General features: G+C 46.1%; 1 long non-coding RNA gene across 1 annotated transcript in view; it reads right to left on the bottom strand.

The window, feature by feature from the left end:
• The window catches only part of LOC132810828 (uncharacterized), a 38335-nt gene extending 21353 nt beyond the window's left edge, over positions 1-16982 (bottom strand). Inside the window, exon 1 of the long non-coding RNA XR_009643119.1 lies at positions 16898-16982. This is a non-coding gene — a long non-coding RNA (uncharacterized LOC132810828). The remainder of the gene's footprint in view (positions 1-16897) is intronic.
• Between the last annotated feature and the right edge of the window lie 1097 nt (positions 16983-18079).

Genomic DNA, 18079 nt, shown 5'->3' with positions numbered 1-18079 from the left:
CAACCACAGCCTCCTTCCCAGGCACTGTGCATATTCCCACAATTGGCCAGCACTGAGCCCATACACTGGTCTCCTCTCCTACAGCACGTGCTCCCGATCATACAGGAGTCCGGGTGATTGACAGCAGCTGCTGCCCAATATATCAGAATCCCTACAGTATGGAAACTGGTCCTTCGGCCAAACAAGTCCATACCGACCCTCCAAACAGTAACTTGCACAGACCCATTCCCCTACCCTATATTTACCCCTGACTAATGTAACTAATATTATGGGCAATTTAAAATGGCCAATTCACCTGTCCTGCCCATCTTTGGGATTGTGGGCAGAAACCGGAGCACCCAGAGGAAACCCGCTTAGACACGGGGAGAATGCACAAATTCCAGGTTTGGCTGCAATCAAAACCGGGTACCTGGTGCTGTGAGGCAGCAGTGCTAATCATTGAGCCGTCTCTATGGACGGGAAGGGGCGGAGCTGGAGAACTGGGGTAATGAGATTGTAAACAATGAATGAATGTGGAGGACACTGGGGGATGGACAGGTCAGTGAGGGACAGGAGCAGTGCAGCAGCAGGAGGGGATCCTGGACAAACTGAGCAATGGGAGAGTCTGACAGGAGAGAAACTACAGGAAGGTTCTGTTTAGAGGCTGAGGCAGGGACAGCTGGGAGACAGTATGGCCTGGTGGCTTGGGCAGGTTTTCTAATCAGCCTCTTCAAAGATGCTGTTCCTCAACTCTGAGCCCGATCCTCCTGGTCCAGAGGTAAGGACACTGCCACCATTTCCTGGTGGGCAAGGGATACGGGGACCGCCTTTCAAAAGGAACTCAATTGTGTTGGTGACATTAACAAGACTCAATACACAGTCACTGACAAAATGCTGGTGTACTTGAACTTCATCCAGAATATTAACACCTATAACTGGGTAACGCAGACCCCGATGTACAGAGTTAAATCCTGGATATTAATAACAGCTTTGTGCATGGGAAATCATGTCTCATGAATCTGACTCAGTTTTTTTGAAGAAGTAACAAAGAGGATTGCTGAGGTCAGAGCATGGACATGATCTACATGGACTTCAGTAAGGCGTTCGACACGGTTCCTCACGGGAGACTGGTCAGCAAGGTTAGATCGTATGGAGTACAGAACTGGCCGAAGGTAGAAGGCAGAGGGTGCTTTTCAGGCTGGAGGCCTGTGACCAGTGGAGTGTCACAAGGATCGGTGCTGGATCCACTACTTTTCGCCATTTATATCATGATTTGGATGTGAACATAAGTATTGTAAGTAAGTTTGCGGATGACACCAAATGGGAGGTGTGGTAGACAGGGAAAAAGATTACCTCAGAGTGCAAGGGGATCTAGATCAGATGGGTGATGGGCTGAGGAGTTCAGTTTAGAAAAATGTGAGGTGCTGCATTTTGGAAAAGCAAACTTTAGCAGGCCTTTACAGTTAATAGTAAGTTCCTGGGGAGTGCTGCTAAACAAAGAGCCCTTGGGAGTGCAGGTTCATAGTTCCTTGACAGTAGAGTAGCAAGTAAATCGAATAGTGAAGGCGGCGGTTGGCCGGCTTGTCTTTATTGGTCAGAGCATTGAGTATAGGGGTTGGGAGGTCATATTGCGGCTGTACTGGACATTGATTCGGCAACTTTTGCAATATTCCATCGAATTCTGTTCTCCTTCCTATCATGTTTAAGAACATCCATCTGAAAGAGGTCAGAAAAGAAGTATAGCATGTTGCCAGGGTTGGATAGGCTGTTTTCTCTGGAGCTTCAGAGGCTAGACAGTGATCTAAAAGAGATTTTAAAAATCAGGCCGGGCATGGATAGGGTAAATAGACAAGATATTTTCCCTCCAGTGGGGGAGTACAGAACTAGGGGTTTGGGAGGGAGGGTAGGCAGACAGGGAGTGGGTGGATTGACAGGGGTGGGACAGCAATGGGTAGGGAAAGAGAGGGGGGATAGAGAGGGGTGGCACAGAAACAGGTGGGGACAGAAAGTAGGATTAGAGAGGAGGGGAACAGAGGGGGCGACTGATGGTGGGGGGGGGGGGGGGAGAGAGACGCGGTGGGCGACTGACAGGAGGGGGCACGACTGAGGGGGGTGCGACCGACAGGGTGGGGGCGCGACCGACAGGAGAGGGGGGGAACGACCGACAGGAGAGGGGCAACCCACTGGAGGGGGCAAACGACAGAGAGAGGGACAGACCGAGGGGGCGACAGATGGGGGATCAGACCGACAGAGGGGAGGACGACCCATGAGGGGGTGGGGCGACGACAAAGAAGGGGGGGAACAGACAGAGCGGGGGGGGGGAGACGGGGAGGAAGATGGAGAGTTATTTTATAGATCTACAACTCAACCCTGTTTGTGTTTTGTCCTCCTCACCTTAATTCCCTCTGAAGGGCTCAGAACAAACTGCATAGTTCCTGGAAAGTTTCAGGGAGATCAGGTGCTGAACATGGAATTTGGGACACTAACATTGAATGGAATGTGCTGGTCAATAAATGGACTCTGGTTCGACTCCACTGTCTGTGTGGTGTTTGCACATTCTCCCTGTGTGTCTGCGTGGGCTTCCTCTGGGTGCTCTTAATTTCCTCCCACAAATCCAAAGCCATGCAGGTTAGCTGGATTAGCTTTGGGTAATGGTAGGTTACAGAGTTAGGGTGGAATGCTGTTCCGATGGTTGGTATGGTCTCATGGGGCGAAAGGCCTGCTTCCACACTGCAGGGATTCTGTCACTGAGTATAGGGGTTAGGAGGTCACGTTGTGGCTGAGTAGGGCATTGGTCAGGCCAGTGTTAGAATACCGCATTCAATTGTAGTCTCCCTGATTTCAGAAAGATGTTACCAGTATATGACTCAAACTCTTAATGGCAAGTTCTTGGGAAGTATTGACAAACAAACAGACCGTGCAGTGTAGGTTAATAGTTCCTTGAAAGTGTAGTTGAAGGTAGACAGGTCGGTGAAGGTGGTGTGCGGTATGCTAGCTGTTATTGGGCAGTGCATTGAGTACAGGAGCTGGGAGATCATGTTTCGGTTGTACAGTTTATTGGCTTGGCCACTTTTGGAATGCCCGCTGCTTTCAATTCCAGTCTCCCTGCTATAGGAAAGATGTTGGGAAACTTGAAAGAGTTCAGAAAAGATTTACAAGGGTGTTGCCAGATTGGAACATTTGAACCATAGGGAGAGTGTGAATAAGCTGAGGCTATTTCCCTGCAGCACTGGACACGTTAGGTGGCTTTAATCGAACTTTATCAAATTATGAGGATCAATGATAGGGTGACTAGTCATGGTTTCTTTTTTCCCAGGGTAGGGGAATCCAAACGAAAACGTAAATCTTTTTTCCAAGGTGGAAATGACAAATTCTAGAGCCACACATTTAAGAGAGGGAGTAAGTTTAAAGGCTATGAAAACCGTAACAACTGCAGATGTTGTAAACCAGGAAGAGAAACAGAAGCTTCTGGAAACGCTCAGCAGGTCTAGCAGCATCTGTGAAGAGAAATCAGCGATAACGTTTCTGAGGGTGACCAGACCTGAAACTTTAACTGATTTTTTTCACAGATGCTGCATGACCTGCTGAGCATTTCCAACAATATCTGTGCAAGTTTAAAGGGAGTTGTGTCAGACAAGTGTCTTGTGCAGAAGGTGGTCAGTGACTAGAATGTATTCTCTTGGGAGATGGGAAAAGCAGAAACAATCACAGTTTAAGAGGCATTCGGACAGACACATAAGCAGGCATAGGTTATCAGGGATATGGATCATGTTACAGGCAGATGGAATTAGTTTGGGATGGCATTATGATCTGCACAGACACGATGGGCTGATTACTCTGGTGCTGTAACTGTTATGTTTTCCAGGGGTTAGAATGTTTTTTGAAGTAACAAAATGATTGATGAGGGCAGACTGGTCGACATGATCAATGTGGACTTTAGTAAGGCATTCGGCAAGCTTTCTCATGGAGACTGGTTAGCAAGGTTAGGTATCATGGGAATAAAGCAGAAACCAGCTATTTGAGTACAGAACTGGCTCAAAAGTAGAAGACAGAGAGTGGTGGCGGAGGGATGCTTTTCAGACAGGAGGCCTGTGGAGTGTCACAAGGATTGGTGCTGTATCTATTATTTTCCGTCATTTATATCAATGATTTGGATGTAAACACAGGAGGTATTAGTAATTTTGCAGATGACGCCAAAATTGGAGGTTAGTGGACAGTGAAAGATGACCAAGGCTGCAATGTTTCCTGCAGGTGTCACCATTTCAGATGCTGCCCGACCTGCTGGGGATCTCCAGCACTTCTTGGGTTTGTTGCAGATTCCCACCATTTGCTGAAGCACTGGAGACAGAGAGCTGTACAGCTCCAGATTTTGTTGACTCTGATTCCTGGGATGTCAGGACTGATGGATGAAGAGGGACTCAATCCTCGTTTAATCCTCCTTTCCTTTGGTTTTCGGAGCCGCTGACTACATCACTAATATTCTACCTCCCACTCTCTGTCCTGAATCTGACCCATCTAACCTGACACTTTAGCTCCACCCCCTGCCAGACTAGTTAATACCTCACCAATGGAACTGGCAATAGCGCCCCCCCCCCCAGGAGATTTGACCCAGCTCTGCCCAGGGGTAACCGGTCAGGCTGGTACAGTTCCCACCTAACCCAGAAACGCTCCAATGCCTGAAGAATCTAAACCCTTCCATGGTACACCATTTCTCAGCCACATATTCGGCTGATCTACCCTCTTATTCCTGCTCTCACTAGCACATGGCACTGGGAGCAAGTCTGACATCATTTCATTTCAGGAGCTGCATTATAATGTGTCCCTGCTCTCCCAATATCCAGCTTTCAAACACTCATCCTTTGTTTCATGCTGTCGTTGGTATTGATGTGTTCTCCAACCACGGGCTGTTTACCTCCAGCTCCAGAATGTTCTGTAGCTGCACCATGATATCGCGGATCCTATCACCAGGGAGATAACATACCATCCTGGATTCATGGCTGTGGCCATAGAAGTGCCTGTCTGTATCACTGACTATTGAATCCCTGTCACTATCTTTCTTCCGTTCTGGGCAGCAGAGCTATCTACGGTGTCATGAAATTGGCTGTTGCTGATTGCCTCTGAGACCAACACATACGCACACACCCACACGAATCCCAAGCGGTATACAGTATCTGTTTGGGAAGGGAATAACCACTGGGAACTCCTGCACTTCCTTCTGAGCCTTTTACTTGATCTGATGATCCCCCATTCCCTTTCTGCCTGTGTAACCCTCACCTGCAGTGTGACTAACTCACTGAACATGCTGTTCATAACATTCTCAGTATTGCAGATGCTCCACAGTGAGTCCACTCACAGCTCCAGGTCTGAAAAGCAGTTTCCCAGTAGCTGCTGATGGGCACATTTCCTGCACACATAGCCTGTCAGGGACACTGGAAACATCCCTAATTTTCCCACATTGTACAAGAGGAGAAACCATGGGTCTGAGGTCTCCTGTCACACAGGCTCTCTAGATTCAGCTAGTTACTCCCATTTAGAGAATTTAAATGAGCGAGCAATCTTCCTACCCTTCAAACATTGTAATCAAAATCCCGTATTCTTTACTTATGTTGATACGTTATACCTTAAAAACCGTTACAAAATTTCCACAGGTATCGCTTACAAACTGGCTGTTACCTTTGGGACCATGTGAATTTCTGAATGGGCTGAAACAAAACGGAGTTTCAGCTTCACATTTCCCTGTCCCACCTCGCTCTGTTTACACCCAACTCCAAATACTCATTGAGCCAAGCAGCCTCTCAGTGCAGCCCTGTCATTTTCATTGTCTGCTCACAACTACACTGCCCTCAGCCTCCTGTACTGTTCCAATACATCTCAATGGGAGCTCAGGAAAAAAAAGCATCTTTCTTTCAATTCAATCCTTTGTAGCCCCAGAGTCAACATGGACCTCAGCAGTTTCTGGGTGAACAGACAGTTGTTAGAATCTGGAACATTCCGCCTAAAACGGTACTGGAATGTGTGTTTATAAGGAGCTGCAGGGAATTGAAAATAAGGAGTTTACAGGTTAGCATCATGAAGTGGGTGATTGGGACTAAATCTGACAGTCCCTACAAAGAGACGAAGTGCAATCTGGACAAATCTATGCTCCCCCTCAGACCAAAACAGACTCTGAGCTTCCAGTTGCCTGCCACTTTAACACACGAGCCTGTTCCCTGGCCAACATCTGTCTCATTCTTAATGCAGTGTTCCAGGGAAGCTTGATGCAGAACACTCCAGAACATACCAAATGGCCCTGTATTTCAAGGACAGCAATTTCCCCTCCCATGTGGTCAACAATACCCTTCAGTGTATCACCACTTCCTGCACCTCTGCTCTTGAACCCCACCCCTCCAACCGCAGCAAGGATAGAAACCCCCAAGTCCTCGCTTTTCAGTCAGATACAACACATCATCCTCTGCCATTTCCACACCGACAATCAGACCCCACCAACAGAGATATCTTTCCCTCCACACCCCTTTCAGCATTCCTCAGAGACCATTCCCTGTGACTTCCGCATTAGACCATGCTCCCCACCAACCCATCCTCCACTCCCAACACCTTTGCCTGCCATTGCAAGAGGTGTAAATCCTGTGCCCACACCTTCCCCTCACCTCCATCCAAGACACCAGAGGTCCCTTCCACATCCAGCAGAGATTTTCCTGTACATTGAATAACCTCATCTATTGTGTTCATTGCTCTCTACAATGGGGAGACAGGACGCCAACTTGCAGAATGTTTCAGGAACCTTTCTGGGAGACGTGCACCAATCAACCCCACTGTCCTGTGGTCAACCATTTCTACAACCCACCCTCTCACTCTGCCAAGGACATGCATGTCCTGGGCCACCTCCACCACAAAATCCTAGCTACATGACTCCTGGAGCAAGAATACCTCATCTTCTACCTTGGGACCCTTTAAGTACAGAATCAATGTTTCATCATTTCCCCTCCCCCCACCATATCCCAGATCCAGCCCTCCAACTCAGCACCACCCTCTCGAACAGTCCCACCTGCCCATCTTCCTTCTTAATTACCCACTCCACCCTCTCACCATTACCCTCCACCAGCATCTTCCTATCGCCTTCCCAACTACCTTCTCGCCAGCCCCACACACACATCCTATTATCTGTCAACCCTCTTCCCCACTCAGAATCCTGCTGAAGGGCTCAGGCCCAATATGTCAATTCTCCTGCTCCTTGGATACTGTCTGACCGGCTGTACTTCTCCTGCGCCAAACTTTAACGTAAGCTGGAAGAACAAACCTCATTTTGTACTTGGGGGACCCTTCAGGCCTCTGACCTTAAAACGGAATTCATTAATTTTAGGTCCTAAGTCTCCCACGTCCTTGCGCCCTAGTGGCCCCCCCACACCAGGCCTTGTTATTACATAGCCTGCCATTACACATTACCTATGGTTAGTCACTAACAGTCTCCATTAACATCTATTAACCCTCCACCAGCCAGATCATTATTCATTCTTTGTCCAATTGCTGCTATATCTCTTTTGGACTATATCACCACCTATCATTTACTCCTTAACCCTACCTTCTGTATATAAACTGACATTTTTTCTCAGTGACATCAGTTCTGAGGAAGTGTCAGCGGATCCAAAATGTTAACTCTGATTTCTCTTCACAGGTGCTGCCAGACCTGCTGAGCTTTTCCAGTACCTTCTGGTTGTTGTTTCTGATTTAAGTATCCACAGTTCTTTTGGTTTTCATTTACTGGGAGTTTCTAATTCAGGTCTAGCAGCCTACATCATGAGTTGAGAAACCTCCCAGTCCACACTAACTCCATTTCTCTCCCACCCCCTTCACACTCACTGGGTCTCTTCCCAACCCTGCCCAGTGACACTGCATGTGCACAGCTCATGGTCACATGCTGGCCTGTTGGCAACCCCTCATTCACTCCCATTGGCTGGAGGATTACATCTAGTCTCCTATTGTTCTGAAGCTGCCGTCAATCAGCCAGGCCCCATTGTGACATGAGTGGTGGGATCCTCCCAGGAGTGTGGGAGGCTGAGGGGTAACCTCATAGAGAGGTTTATAAAATCATGGGAGGCATTGATGAGATAAATAGACAAGTCTTTTCCCTGGGGTGGGGGAGTCCAGAACTAGAGAGCATAGGTTTAAGGTGAGAGGGAAAGATATAAAAGGGCAAGAGACTACTTTTTTCATGTAGAGGTGGTGCGTGTATGGAAGCTACTGTCAGGGGAAGTGGTGGCAGCTAGTACAGTTACACCATTTGAAAGGCATCTGGATGTGTATGAATAGGAAGGGTGTAGAGGCATATGAGCCAACTGCTGCCATATCGTACTAGATTAGGATAGGATATCTGGTCGGCACGGACGAGTTCGACTGAAGGGTCTGTTTCCGTGCTGTATATGTCTGTGGCTCTGCCCTGGGATGAGCTTCATCATTCACAGTGAATGGGGCAGTATCACAGAGCACAGGGGTTGGGGCTATTCAGCCCATTGCGGCTATACTCTCTCCCTCTGGACATGCTGCCAATCTGCCCTTCCTCCCCTCCCATTTACCCGTAGCACTCCAAATTTATCCTCAAATAGTTAAATTCCGAGATGTACAGCACAGAAACAGACCATTCAATCCAACTCATCCATGCCACCCATTTATCCCAAATTAATCTTGTCCCATTTGCCAGCACTTTGCCCATATCCTTCTAAACTTTTCTTAATCACGTACCCAGTCAGATGCCTTTCAAATGTTGTAATTGTACCAGCCTCCACACTTCCTCTGGCAGCTCATTCCATATTCAGCTTGAAAACATTGCCCTAAGATCCCTTTAAAATCTCTTGCCTCACACCTTAGGCTTGTGCCTCTAGTTTTGTACTCACTTAACCTTGGGAAAAGACCCTGGTTGTTCACCCTATCCATGTCCTTCACGATTTTATGTACCTCGAAGGTCATCTCTCAGCATCCAATGATGCAGGGAAAACAGCCCCAGCCTATTCAGCCTCTCCCTATAGCTCAAATCCTCAACCCTGGCAACACTTTTGCACATCTTTTCAGAATCCTTTCATGTTCTGTAATATCACTCCTACAGCAGGGAGACCAGGACTGAAAGCAGAATTCCAGATGTGGCTGAATCAATGTCCTGTAGAGCTGCAAAACAATGTCCCAACTCCAATACTCAATGCACTGACCAAGTACACCAAACTCCTTCACTACCCTGCCTATCCATGATTCCACTTTCAAAGAACTATCAACCTGCACATCAAGGTCTCTTTGTTCAGCAACACTCCCCAGGACCTTCCATTAAATGTATAAGTCCTGCCCTGATTTGTTTTTTCAAAATGCAGCACCTCACATTTATCTGAATTCACTCCACCTGCCACTCCCCAGCCCATTTGATTGAAGTCCCATTGTACTCTGAGGTAACCTTCTTCCCGATCCACTTCCTCCAGATCCAATTTGGTGTCTATGTAAAGTCACTAACCATAGGAATCATTGATATAAATGATGAAAAGCAGTGAACCCTGCACGATCCTTACACCATATTGCTCATCACAGGCTTCCAGTCCGAAAGGCAACCCTTCACCACTATCCTCTGTCTCCAACCTTACAGCCAATTTTATATCCAAATAGCTAGTTCTTTCACCTTGAATGTCTTTCTGAAGTCCAAGTTAGTGATTTCCATACACAAAGCCATGCTGACTGTCCCTAATCATTTCTTACCTTTCCAATTACATCTAAATCCTATCCTGAGAAGCCCTTCCAACAACTTACCTGACTCCAGGCTCACCAGTGTATTGTTCCCTGACTTTTCCTCATCACCTTTCTCAAATAATGGCGCCAGTCTTCCAGCACCTCGGTGATACAAATATCTCAGCGAGGGACCCAACTATCACTTCCCTAGCTTCCACAAAGTTCTGGGATTCACCTGATCATGTATCAGGGATTTATCAATCTTGATGCATTATACAAGTTCCAGTGCCTCATAACTTATATGGACACTTGTCAAGTTATCCCTATTTATTTCTCCAAACTCTCTCACTTCCATATCCTCCTTCAGTAAAAGCGGACATGAAATACGCAGATAGTATCTCTCCTGCCTCTGCAGATCCATAGACAATTTTGTTGATCTTTGAGGGTCCCTATTCTCTGCCTGGTTACTCTTTTGTCCTTAGTGTATTTCTAGAATCTCTTTGGATTTTCCCCAAACCCATTTCACAAAGCTCTCTCGTCCCCTTTTTGCCCTCTTAGTTTCCCTCGAGTATACTCCTACTGCCCCTATATACCTCTAGGTATTCACACAAACCCAGCTGTCTGGACTTGCCATATCCCTCCTTCATTTTCTTGACCAGAGCCACAATTCCTCTTGACAGCAGCATTCCTTACACCTCCCAGCCTCGGCCTTAACAGGAACATACTGTCTATATACTCATTGTCGCAGGCCTATGGGGGCAATGGCAGATGAAGACAGAGAAAACAATCAATCATTCTCAGTAAAGAGGCAGTGCTGGGAAAGATACCAGCCGAAAGGTAGATGGGTCTCCTGGCCGTGATGGAATGCATCCCCGGGGACTGTAAGGAATGGCAGTGGGTAAATAGCAAATACACTCGTGATAATTCACTAAAATTTGCTGACTCTGGGACGGTTCTAACAGATTGGAAAGCTGCAAATGTGATGCCAATATTTTAAAATGGACGTGTCAGCATAACTTCTGTAGTGGGGGAATGTCTGATCTCTCAAGAAAGAAATAGTGAGCTATGTGGATAGAAATTGTCTCATCGAGCAGACACAGCATGGATTCATGAAAAGTGGACGACACTAAGATGAGTGGTAGAGCAATGTGTGCAGAGGCCACTGTCAGTCTGCACAGGGATACAGAGAGGTTAATTGAGTGGTTAAGGGTCTGGCAGATGGAGGACAATGTTGGGATATGTGAGGTCATCCATTTTGGTCGGACTAACAACAAACTGGATGATGAAATGGTGAAAACATGCAGCATGCTGCTGTACAGAGGGAGCTGGGTGTCCTTGTGCATGAATCACAGGAAGCTGGTTTGCAGGTACAGCAGGTAATTAAGGCAGTGAAGGGAATATTGTCCTTCATTGCTAGAGGGATGGTTATGCTGCAGCTGTACAGGGGGCTGGGGAGGCCACACCTGGAGTACTGTGTACAGGTTTTCGTCCCTACTTCAGGAAGGATGTAATGGCGCTGGAGGGGGTGCAGAGCAGGGTCACTAGTTTGAGTCTGGAGTTGAAAGGGTTGCCTTCTGAGCAGAGATTGACAAAACTGGCATGATCCTCATTGGAATTTAGAATAATGGGGATTGTATAGGAAAAATATAAATTATGAAAGGAGTAGATAAGATAGAAGCAGGGAGGTCATTCCACTGTGGACTGGACAAACTATGGGCATAGCGACAAATAAGGGGGTATCAGATTTAGGACTGAGTTCAGGAGAAACTTCTTCAGCTAAAGGGTTGTGAATCTGTGGAATCCCAGCTGATTGAAACAGTTGAGACTTTCATCTTGAATGTCTTTAGGTCAAAATGTAGATTTACGAACAGAAAGGAATTAAAGGTTATGGGAGAGAGCAGTAAAGTGGAGCTGAGATCAGCCCTGATCTTATTGAATGGCAGAGCAGGCTGGAGGGCCAGATGGCCTCCTCCTGCTCCTATTCCTTATGTTACGTTCCCACTTTTCAGCCGTCCTTTACCTGGGAATAGCAAAGAAGTATTGAAAGATTTTATCTTGTTCAATCACAATGCACCTTTATCCAATTTAGAACAGCAACTTTAGATCTGGTCTATTCTTTTTTGGAACTATTTTAAAACTATTATAATTATCAGAGAATCCAGACAGTGGGGAAGCAGGTCATTCAGCCATCACATCCGCACTGACTCAGAGACTCCCACCCTACCCATGTAATGCTGCCTCTGATTCCCAACCTGGAACAGTATCCCACCCAACCTGCACATCCCTGAACACTGTGGGTAATTCAGCCTGGATAATCCACCTAACCTGCACATCCCTGAACACTGTGGGTAATTCAGCCTGGATAATTACCACACCAAGCCTGGATCCACTGCACATCCTGAACACTGTGGGTAATTCAGCCTGGATAATCCACCTAACTGCACATCACTGATAAACTAATCACCTTGCACATCTTTATAGTGGGAGGAAACCGAGCAATCAGATGAAACACACGCAGATATTAACAATAAGGTGATCAATCCTTCCAGTTCCGTCCAAATAATTTCACTGAACTTACTCCATGAATATCGTCCCCAAGCACAACTCTAATGCTATCCCTAACCAAAAACACCACTCGTCCTCCTCTCTTGTCCCCCTTTCTATCCTTCCTATAGCATCTATACCCTGGAACATACAGCTGCCAGTCACATCCATCCCTGAGTCATATTTCTATAATACCGATGATATCCCAGTCCCATGTTCAAACCATAACTGAGCTCATCTGCCTTCCTGTCAGGCCTCTTGCATTGAAGTAAATGCAGTGTAACTGCTCGGTTCTACCGCGTTCTGCCTTGACTGTTTGATTTCTGAACTGTACCAGCCTCAGACTTACCTCCTTTCTCTATCTCTTTAGGTTTACCCCACTCCCTCACTGGTTAATGCCTCCGAGTAGTACTAGCAAATCTCCCTGCCTGGATATTAGTCACCTTCCAATTCAGGGACCAATCCCTTCTTATTCAAGTCACTTCTACTCCAGAGGAGAATTCAATGACCAAAAGATGTGAATCCTTCTGCCCTACACCAGATCTTTAGCCAATCATTCATCTCTCCATCCTGCTATTCCTACTCTCACTAGCATGTAGCATTGGGAGTAATTCAGATATTACGACCGAGTATCTACTTTTTTATATTCCAGGCTAATTTGCTATATTCTCTCATCAGGACCTATCTTTTTCTCTTCCTGTGTCATTGGTACCAATGTCCAATGACCTCCCACTGGTTATTCTACCTTTAAAGAATATTCTGCCACCAATCTTTTCTGAACCTTTCAAGTTCCACAACATCCTTCTGATAGGTGGAGAACAGAATTGCACTCAATATTGTAAGAGTGGCCAACCAATGTCCTGTACAGCCACAACATGACTGCCCAACTCCTGTACTCACTGCTCTGACCAATAATGTAAATCATACCAATCACCTTCACTATCCTATCCACCTGCGACTCTACTTTCAAGGAATTATGAACCTGCACTGTAAGGAAACTTTGCTCAGTAACACTCCCTCGGACCTGACCATTAAGTCTATCAGTCCTGCTAGGCTTTGCTTTTCCAAAAAGCAGCACCTCACATTTATCTAAATTAAACTCCATCTGCCACTCTCAGCCCATTTCCCCATCTGATCAAGATCCCATTGAAACCTGAGTTACCCTTCTTCACTGCCCACTACACCTCCAATTTTGGTGTCACCTGGAAACTTACTAACAATACCTCCTATGTTCACATCCAAATCATTTATGAAAATGATGAGAAGTAGTGGACCCAGCACCGACCCTTGTGGCAACTCCAGTGGTCACAGTCCTCCAGTCGAAAAACAACCTTCTCCACCACCCTCTGTCTTCTACCTTTGAGGCAGTTCTATATTCCAAATGGCTAGTTCTCCTGGTATGGTGAGATCTCATCTTGCTAACTAGTCTTCCATGGCGAACCTTGTCGAACGCCTTACTGAAGTCCATATAGATCCATCTACCGCTCTGCCCTCAAAAATCCACTTTCTTACTTCTTCATAAAACAGCTCAGTCAAGTAAGTGACATGATTTCCCGCACACAAAGCCATGCTGACTATCCAATCAGTCCTTGCTTTTCCAAATACATGCAAATCCAGTCCCTCAGGGTTCCCTCCAACAACTTGTCTGGCACAAACATCAGGCTCACAGGTCTGTAGTTCCCGGGCTTGTCCAAACCGCCTTCATTAAACAGTATCATCATATTAACAACCCCCAGTCTTCTGGCACCTCAGCTGTGACTATCGCTGATACAAAAATCTCAGCAAGGGGCCCAGCAATCACTTCCCTAGCTTCCTACAGAATTTTAGGAACACCTGATGAAATCCTGGGCATTTATCCACTTTCTGCGTTCCAAGACATCCAGTACCACCTTCGCTGTAATATGGACATTTTTCAAGGTGTCACCATCGATTTCCAACATTCTATATCTTCCATATCCTTCTCCACAGTAAATGCTGATGCAAAATACTTGTTTAGTATCCCTCCCCACCCCATCGCCTGCAGATCCACACACAGGCTGCCTTGCTGATCCTTGAGGAGCCCTATTCTGTCTCTAGTAACCCATTTGCTCTTAATGTATTTATAAAAACCTTTGGATTGTCCTTACCCTATTCGCAAAACTGTGTCCTGTCCCCTTTTGCCTTACTGATTTTCCTCTTAAGTATACTTCTATTGCCTTTATACTAGAAGGATGTTCTGGATTGGAATAAATGCCAAATATTTCATCTTGATAAAGGGCAGGACTTACTGAGTCGGGCCTTGCATAGTGATATAGAACAAAGAGACCTCGGGTTCAGATCTTTGCAGTTTATGTCACATGTAGACAGGGTGTTCAGAAGGTGTACAGCACACTTGCCTTCATTGCTCACACCTTTGAGTATAGGAGTTGGGACATTACATTGAGGTTGTACAGGATGTTGGTGAGGCCTCTTCTGGAATACTGTGCTCAGTTCAGGTTGTGCTGTTATAGGACATATGTTATTAAGTCGGAGTGGGTTCAGAAGAGATTTACCAGGATGTTGATGGGAATGGATGCTTTCGGTTATAAGGAGAGGCTAGGTAGGCTGGGACTTCTTTCACTGGGGTGTAGGAGGCTGAGGGGTGACCTATTGGAGGTTTATAAAATCCTGAAGAGTATAGGTAATGTGAACAGCAGGTGCCCTTTCCAGGAGGGGGCGCGATTCAAGAGTGGGTGAGAAAAGGAAGACCCTAAAAAGACGTTCCGGATTTACTTTTGTTTTTGTACAGAGAGTGATTCACATGTGGAATAAACTAGCAGAGGACGTGGTAGCTGTGAATACAATTACAATTTAAGGGTGGCACAGTGGCTCAATGGTTAGCACTGCTGCCAGGGACACAGGTTCAATTCCTGCATTGGGTGGCTGTCCATGCGGAGTTTGGATATGCTTTCCCGTGTCAGGTGAGTTCCTCCAGGTGCTCCCGTTTCTTCCCACAAGCCACAGATGTACAGGGTAGGTGAACTGGCCGTCCTCAATTGCCCATAGTGTTCAGGGATGATTGGGTTTAGTGAATTAGTAAGGGGTAAATGTAGAGTAAAACGGTAGGGGAATGGGATTCTAAGAGGAAAAAGCATTTGGACCTGTATATCGATAGGGAATGCTTGGATGGATTTGGACTAAGTGGAGGTAGATGCGATTAGTTCAGTTCGAATTTATGGTTGACACGGACTGGTTGGAACACAGGGTGTGTGTCAGTGCTGTATAACGTTCTGACTCTATCGCTCGTTATCTCTGTAAATTCCTCTATGCTCGGAACTCTCCGTCAATGCACCTCATCCCAGTCTTACAACTCTTCCTTATCTCGATAATCCTCTCCAGCCTCAAAACTCAAAAAGTCTATCAGAAATATCTCTATCTCTGTAACATCCTCAATCCTCAGAATCCTCTCCAACTTTCATCTCCTCCAGCTTCATTACTTCCCTATCTCTAATCCCCTCCAGTCTCTCAAAGCTCTGCTATATGTGCCTTTTTTATTTCCAGCCTTCAGGATTCCCAATGTTTATTTCTCACTTGATGACGGCCCTTTCCGATTCTGTGCTGAGCTTCTGAATTCTTCCTTAAACCTCTCAATCTCCTTTTCCTCCCAAAACATCGGCCAATCATCTGTCATCTACTCTAGTATCACCCTTTCTGACTGAAGTCCAATGGAGCTTGTCATATTCCTATAATAAACTCTTAGCGGTCTACAGAACAGAAAAGGCTCTGGGTAGTACATCACTGTGACAAAGAAAACTACCACCTAACTGTCCTCATCTATTTTCCAATAATTGTGGAAAAGTCTCATCTATCATGGCATTGCAAGTGCACACTAAATACATCTCAAATGCTACCGGGATTTCTGTGTCTCCCACCCTTACAGACAGTGAGGTTTAATGCAACTGTTGCTCGATGATGACATCACCCACAGGAACACAGAGCAGCTGGGTCTGTGCAAACAGAGATCACCCCACATTGGGAAGGATGGCAGGGTCCCTGAGAGGGGGCATAGGAGATTTACCAGGATGGTACAAGGAATGGGGATTTTAGTTGCAGAGACATGGGTGTTGTTAATACATATCAAGAATATCCATCTACAATAGATGGACTCTTGTTCTCAACCTCTCCCCTTGCCTGGGCTGTGGTAACCTTCAGGTTAAACCACCACCAGACATTTCTCCCTAATGAGAGAGCAGCCCTATGGTCTGGTCAGACAATGCTGACTCCCTTTTACACAGTGATGCCACTGTACCCTGGGGATGGGGAGAGAGGAACGCTGAAGGTGGTGGATGGGACACCACTCAGGCACAGTGCTTTGTCCTGGAGGATGTTCACTTTAATATTGTTGGTGTCTGCACTGATGCAGGCAAGTGGAGAATGTTCCAACACAATCCTGATGTGTGCCTTATAGGGAGCAAACAGACATTGGGGAATCAGGGTTTGGGGAAACAGATTGTTCTCCTTGTAGCAGAGGAATTGCGGGTGCCCTGTGACAGAGGGGTTTACAGATTTAGAATAATCCACCTTACACTCATGAGTTCATCAGAAAAGGATTACAGGACACATATTGAAGACTTGGGGGAGATCTACTGAGAGTGTGGGTGATTCAAAAGAGGACATTTATGCAGCAAATGGGAATGAGCTGGAAAACAATACTCACACACAATGTGAATATCCAGCTCCTGATGAATTGAGTAATTTTGTCACAGTTTGGCGTTACAATTACTGAGATTACCATCTGAATGTCACCTGTAATACACGTTTATAAAACTGTCACTGTCAGTTCATTTAAGAAACTCTCACCACCCCTCCTCCTGGCCCAGGATGACTGGACACATTACCCCTTGTGGGGGGTCAGCAGTTAGTTCAGGGGGAAATCTGTATGGGTTTCTGTGAGTTTCCACACTGGGTCTTCATGTGACTGAACAGGGCAGATCTTTGACACATGGGACACAATGTTTCAAGAGTCAGTGCGATGTGGAGAGCAGGATGTGTGCTTCCTTTTCTTTCCTTCCGTGCTACCGCTGTGCCTCATCAATTAGACAGGGGGGGTGAAAGGCTCATGCAGCTCGATGGGCAAGTTGTCTCCATTCTGACCCATGAGCAGCAAGCTCCTCCCAGTCATTCCAAAGAGTCTCTCTGAAAAGGTAACAACTGCTTCCCACTGCCCAGTGCTCCCAGGAAATGTTAGAAGTAATGAGCGGGGAAATCTCTGAGAAAAGGCAGAACGGTAAAGTTCCAAAAGGATTATAAACAGTTTACAGAGAGGGATTCATTGGAGAAGTGGGCAACAAGTTAGCAAATGGAGCATAATTTGGGAAATTGTGAAGTTGCTCATTTGGAGGAGATAATAAAAGAACAGAGTGCTATGTAAATGGTGGAAACTGTCGAAAGCTGCACCACAAAGGGACCAGGGGTAATTGCGTAGGAAACACTTATAACAGGGAATCAGGATGGGGAATGGAACTTGTTTCTTATTACAAGGAGTTTTCAGTGTAAGTGTTGGAGTATATACCTGAGAGTAACTTTACAAAGTGCGAGTGAGACCACATCTGGAGTAATGACAGAAGTTTTGGTCCTTTATTTAAGGGAATACATAATTTCATCCGAGGCATTTCAGAAAAGATTAACTGGATGATCCCTGGCTTGTAGGTTATCTTTTAAGAAAAGGCTGAAAATGTTGGACTCTACTCACTGGATTTGGGGAAAGAATGAGAGGTGATCTCATTGTAACATGCAGGATTCTTAAGGAGTTTGACAGGGTAAATACTGAGTGGATGTTTCCCATCATGAGGGATCTGGAATCAGAAACTCGGATAGTCACGGAATCAAGGGTTCTGTT

Source organism: Hemiscyllium ocellatum, unplaced genomic scaffold (genome assembly GCF_020745735.1).
Source record: "Hemiscyllium ocellatum isolate sHemOce1 unplaced genomic scaffold, sHemOce1.pat.X.cur. scaffold_2027_pat_ctg1, whole genome shotgun sequence".
Lineage (NCBI taxonomy): Eukaryota > Metazoa > Chordata > Chondrichthyes > Orectolobiformes > Hemiscylliidae > Hemiscyllium > Hemiscyllium ocellatum.
This window is presented reverse-complemented; position numbering and strand designations above follow the sequence as displayed.